We start from the raw sequence: 6817 nt of genomic DNA, 5'->3' as shown, positions 1-6817 counted from the left end.
AACATGTTGCATTCTTCATATTTAACCATCTTTCTTATTGAAGCCCATCTGAGAACTCTTTTACAATTAATAAGCCCTTTTATATGGGAACATACTGCATATTTTGTATTGTTAGTGTAATTTAATTCCTTAAAATTTGAAATAATATATCTATAATCTATTGAATAACACGATTAAATACAAAGTTTTGCTTTTAGGTTCTTTGGTAGTATGCTTAAAGGTATAATTTTATTCTATATTCATTAGAGGAATGATAATAAATTGAAATTTCATTGTTAAAAATCATTTTTGAAATGGATGCTACTTCTGTAGCTGTAGTCATTTTGATTAAGCATAAATTAACTTTCATTACCTATAGCATAAAGAGAAAATAATTATTTTCCTATGGAAACAGTGAGTGATATAGGCAATGCTGTAAACATTATTCTCTGAAGAGTTATGGGGAGTCACAAGGCAAAGAAAATTTTAAAACAATGAAAGCTTTATTTTTAAAAAAATATTTTTGATGTAGTATCCTAGGACAAATTATAAATGGAATTGTCTCTGACTAGCACTCATTTAATTCTTAACTATGTAAAACAATACCAGTAGAAAAAATGTACTGGTATTATACCTAGAATAGATGAATTCCATTGACATTTATCTTTGAAGACCAACTTAATGAGCCTAACTTTTCATCTATGGCTTTGGATCCAAAACATTTCATATCTAGTTCCCTTCTAAAGGATCTTTTATATTTTGTCAGGGTAAAGTCACTTCAAGATACAGCATGATGACTTGTATCCAGTAGAATATTGTGCTGGCTATTTAAAGAAGTAGGTTTGAATCTTAATTTGGCCGTGACCTGTTTTACCTTAGACAATTACTATCGTTCATGGCCTTCCTACTATTTTTCCCATACTGAGGAACTTAAACTAGAGCACCAAAACATCTTTTGGCTTTAAAATCCTGAACCTTTATACACTACTACTAAAAACTAAAAAACAAACACAAAAAACAAAAAAAACCAAACCAAATGAGGGAAAGACATGTAATATGAAATTACGTTTATTTTTATCTATTATTTGATTCCCACCTCATTATCATTTCATTTAGTATATGAATACAAATAAGAAAACAAAGCATCAACTAGTAACTGCTACTCCACTTAAATTGAGCTAATAGTTAATGACAATGCAAATAAGAAAATAAGCCATATTGCTAAGAAGATGATATTTAATCTACTTATAAAACACCAGTGTATATTGGAAATACTCTCTTCTAGAAAATATCTTGCTTGTTTTCCTGGCTTTTACTAACTGGATGCAAGTGGTTAGTTTGTTCAGAGTTTATTGGCTTTAGAGGCTGCCCCAAGCTCCAGTTCTGTTTGACTTTCCAGTAGTGAAAAGGATAGTGCAGTGAGGATGTCAATATTTTACAAATGTCTGTATAAATCTGGAAGTACTTTATATTCAAGGTTAGTTTTTTTCAGTAATGTCTCATCCTTATTCATTTAGCATTATTGTGAAGACTGAAATCTAAAAGCCAGTTTCCCAAAAAGTATTTTTTAAGAGTTTCAGGTAACCAGAGCTAAATAGAGAAGGCCAATAAAAATAATCTTTTTTCAGCTACTTTGTTTTAAATTTAAAGTAGAAAAAATATTGTGTTCCACAGACCTAAAATCAGCTTTAAATGTGTAAGGTCTAGTGAAATGTTTGGGAAATGTTAATTGGAGATTTAGAGGCATACCTAGAAACAAAAGTCAAAGAACTTGACAGTAAAGATTAATATGAGATAAAAAATCTCCAATAGAAAATTTGAATGAAAACACTGAATTGCCCCCATTCAAGGACTTAAAATTACTAGAAAATTCAGTCTTTTACTATAAAACTGGATGGCCTGTATTATTTTTAATGTGACCAAAGGACTGAAGACTGATCAGGTTTCTAGAATTTGGGAGTGTAGTCAGAGAGTGGCACCTTTTGCATTTTTATAAACCAGTAATCTACCTTCTTCCCTAGAAATGGAGAAATAATAAAATGTGCTGTGCATATCTTTTGGAATAGAAAACAAAATTCTAGAAGAATGGAAATGTTCTCTTGCACAAACTTGTAAAATTTTAATTAAAAAATTACCTCATTTTTCAGTCCATACATAAGGTGCTTTGCTCCAGTCTGTGGGATGTTGCACAATCCCATAAAAATCCCCTTCACCCAAACTGTATTTGAAATATGCAAAATTCACAACTAAGAGATAGCATTCCTTGGAGATTTTGTTTTCTTTTACTCTTGTTTACCACTAGCAGGGCTAACATGGTGTAGCAAATCCACATACTGTCTTCATTAAAGCACATGGGCAAGTGCATAGTCAATATTTAATCAGTTTAATTAAAATCAAGTAAGGGAAAGGAAAAACTCTAAAATTTGATTGATTTTATTATACTGTGAATATATTTTCATCAGTGTTGGTAAGATATCAAATGACTATCAGTTGGTGTTGGTTATGTTTATAATTTATTTGCATATTTTAGCCCTTTTCAGAAGAGACTATAATCATTTTAATCTTCTTACATTTTCCTTCAGGAAATGCAGGGATTCTACAGCCCCTGTTTTGTTCTCTTGGAGTAAACTGTTCAGTGTAGTTATGAAAACTTTTCATTTTGACTTTTTAAAAAAGTTGAGCTGCTATTTCATTAAAAGTGTGAAATAAAATGACGGTTATGATATTTCCAATTATGTAATAGTTATAAATTTTACCCTATTCATCTATTGTACAGAGCATGGTTAAAAAAACTAAAACTAAAAGCAGTTACAGCCTTGCTCTTGCGATTGTTCTATCAGAATATAATGATTATAATTACACATTGCCATCTTAACATAAATTGGTGCTTTAGAGCATTAAAGAGGAAACAGCAGGCCCTATATACTTCTTGCCTCAGAATGTAAAACTACATTAAAGTGTCTATTTATATTTATGTTCATTTCTTAAGGTTTAAATACAAATTATTGTTATCCATCAAGCTTCAGGCTTTCTGCAAACACTGTAACAATATCTTAGCTAATCAGCTTGGTCAAATGAAGATGGTGTTAGTAAGCCCAAAATTATGAATTGGATCTCTCTGGGGGCCCCCTGGTATTGTACAGAGGAAAAAAATGTCTTTCAGAGCCACAAACTGTGCTTCTTAAACCCAACCAAACAACTGAGATGTGTGCTGTTGGTTCAATATATAAGCATTAATAAAATTAAAAGAACAAACAAATTAATGCATTCACATCATCACTTCTTGAAAGTGGTTCAAAGCACGTTCTTCTAATGGTGGGTTGTTGAAAAGACATGTTTTAAACTTTTAATAACTTTATTACTGTCATAAAATGCTTCTATATGTTAAGTTTAGGTTACTGGTACTCATAATTTTTTATTTCTGCAATTATGCTGTAATGAGTTGCTTGCATGCCTACTTACCCAAGTGAAAGGATGCTGTTTGCTCTGGAATGTTCATCTTTTAGACAGGTTTTGGCTCATTTGCAGTCATGGTGCAATACAGTGTAACATTCATTTGTTTTCAGTCAACAGTTTTATTTTTGTCAATAAATAATTACTTTTCCAATATGACGTGAACCGTGTTTTTTTTTTTTAAGATAAAATTTGTTTTAACAATCTTGCTGCAAGTGATAGAAACTCACCTAGGCAAACAAAGAGAGGAATTTTTATGATTAAGAATGAGATGGGACTTCCATGATGGCGCAGTGATTAAGAATCCGCCTGCCAGTGCAGGGGACGTGGGTTCGAGCCCTGGTCTGGGAAGAGCCACATGCCGCGGAGCAACTAAGCCCATGCGCCACCACTACTGAGCCTGTGCTCTAGAGCCCACGAGCCACAACTACTGAGCCCATGTGCTGCAACTACTGAAGCCCGTGTGCCTAGAGCCCGTGCTCCTCAACAAGAGAAGCCACCACAATGAGAAGCCCGTGCACTGCAATGAAGAGTAGCCCCTATGTTCGGTTGGAAGCACAGGTAGCAATCTGAACTCTGGATCAGCATGTGAGGGGGAGTGGGTGTTGAAGGTTTTTGGTACAGCCTGTAAGCTGTGGGATCTGATGCTATATCCAAGTAAATAGTGTCAGAATTGAGTTACATTATAGGACATCAAATCAGTGTCTGCTGAGAAGTGGAGAATTGCTTGGTGGTGTTGGAAAAAAACAATGGAGTATGTACTCCATTGACAGGTAATTGGGATAATCTACACATTGTACTTAAGTTGTGCTCTTGTCTAAAAAGTTGAGAGGTACTCTAATTTGTGTGGGATAAGCAATTTTCATTATATAGATTCCTCTAAAGTAGTGATTTTTAACTCCTTTTTTCAAAAACCTCTTTGAGAATGTGATGAATGATACCTGCGTTGAAGAATTACACATATGTACAAAGTTCAAATTTTGTATGGAAGTTTAGGAATTTAAGGTACTTCAACTTACGAGTTATGCTATGCTCTAGGACTTCAGTGGCTGAACATTCCGATTTCTTCTGAGAAACGTACCCAAATAAGGTTTCATCCTGCCTGTTTTTTAACAGCTTTATGTCGATGTAGCTAACACATATTAAACTGTACATGTTTAAAGTGTACAAATTTTTTTTTTTGGCTGAGCCACACGGCATGTGGGATCTTAGTTCCCTGACCAAGGATTGAACCCGTGCCCTCTGCAGTGGAAGCTTGTAGTCCTAACCATTGCACCGCCAGGGAATTCCTAAAGTGAACAAACTGAAAAGCTTTGGTGTGTATAATACACCTGTGAAACAATCACCACAATCAAGATAGTAAACATATCCATCATTCCAATTTTCCTAGTGCCCTTTGTAATCCCTCCCTTCAATTCCACTATCTACCTCCAGATAACCATTGAGTTGCTTTCTGTTGCTTTCATAGAATTGTATATAATCTCTCAGCACAATTATTTTGAGATTTATTCATTTCATTGTATCAGTGGTTCATTCCTTTTTATTTCTGAGTAGTATTCCATTGTATAGATGTATCACAATTTGTTTATGTACTCCCTGTTAGTGCACATTTGGGTGGTTTCCAGTTTCTAGCTATTACAAATGAAGAGGCTGGATTGCTAGAATGTTTACATGTGTCTTTGTATAAACATTTACTTTCACTTTTCTTGGCTAAACTAAGAAAATTAGTAGTGGAATGGCTGGGACATATGGTAAGTGTACATTGAACTTTTTAGGAAACTGGCAAACTTTTTCAAAGTGTACTATTTCACATTTCCCACTGTTGGTGCGTAAGGGTCCTAGGTGCTCTACATTTTTACCAACATTTGATCTGGTCACTCTTTGATTTTAGACATTCTAATTGGTGTCTCGTTGTGGGTTTAATTTGCATTTCTGTAATGACTAATGATGATGAACATCTTTTCAAGTGCTTTTTTGCCATCTTTAGATCTTGGCAAAATGTTCAAATATTTTGCTCATTTTTTAATTGGATTTTCTTATGATTGAGTTTCAAGAGTTTATTCTGCACAGAAGCCATTATCAGATATATTATTTGCAATCTTCCCCCAGTCTGTGGCTTGCCTTTTCATTCTCTTAATATCTTTTTTTAACATTCTGCCTATTTTTAACACTACGTCTTAATTTACAGATGACCAAATATAAAAGCATCAATATGTGGATTATAGCTAATCACATGGTTAAATTTACCTAACAGATACCTATATAGCCTCCACATGTAATTTTTATATAGTTCTCTTAATATCCATGCGGTTTTCTAATAGTTAACCCAAGCTGGCTTCGAACATACTTCACAGGAGCAAAATTTTTTGTTTTTCCTTAGCAGAGAAGCCTGATGTCAAGGTATAATTTTAAAAAGTTAAAAACAACTTATGTAATTATATCGTGATCACTTAAAGATTTATTTAAGTCAGGATTAAGGAACCAGAAGGCTCCAAAGCTGATTCAAAGGAGTATAAATCTGAAAAACTTGCAAACTAATTTTCTACACATTACCATCGAACTTTATGGAGTCTGGGGCCTAAGTGATAGTAAGCAGAAGTCAGTTACATCTTCCTCTAGAAAAATCAGATGATCTTTCAGTGGACTTGGTGGACAGTGCCCTAGTATGACTTTGAAAGAGTATGGTAATCTTTTTGCCTTATTTCTAAGTTTTGGATTAATTAAAAAAAATTTTTTTTCATTTTATTAAAACTCTGGTCCATCAAAATATGGAATACAAAGTGGGTTGCAAAGAAGGGAATCAACCAACCAGAGACAGATCTTTTTTGGCTCCTGAAATCCAATGTAAATACTAACTAGGGCAGAACAGGTTCTCTGACTTACCATTTCAAAGTGCAGGATGGTTCAAACTAGGCTGATTATGCAGAGAATCTCCTGCAACCAATAGCTGCTGGGAAATCAAACTAGAGAATTCTGGTCAGTGGTTTGGTTAACTAACCTACACTCTCCCAAATTACAATTGAGTCAGAAAGTGGCCAAGTACCAGCACGATAGATTGTTTTGATTCTGGACGTTCCTTTAGCTCACATGAAGTACTGATTCACTCCCCAGAACCTGTGACTATGCTACCTTACATGGTAAAAGGATCTTGAGATGGGGAGATTATCCTGGATGGTTTAGGTAAACCTAAATGTAATTGCCAGGGCCCTTAAAAAAAGGGCCCGGGAGGATAAGGATCAAGAGTAGGAGAGGTAGGGCTTCCCTGGTGGCGCAGTGGTTGAGAGTCCGCCTGCCAATGCAGGGGACACGGGTTCGTGCCCCGGTCCAGGAAGATCCCACATGCCGCGGAGCGGCTGGGCCCGTGAGCCATGGCCGCTGAGCCTGC

This window comes from Monodon monoceros, unplaced genomic scaffold (genome assembly GCF_005190385.1).
Source record: "Monodon monoceros isolate NGI ecotype Baffin Bay Population unplaced genomic scaffold, NGI_Narwhal_1 Super_Scaffold_21, whole genome shotgun sequence".
Taxonomy (NCBI): domain Eukaryota; kingdom Metazoa; phylum Chordata; class Mammalia; order Artiodactyla; family Monodontidae; genus Monodon; species Monodon monoceros.
Note: the sequence above shows the minus strand (reverse complement) of the source record.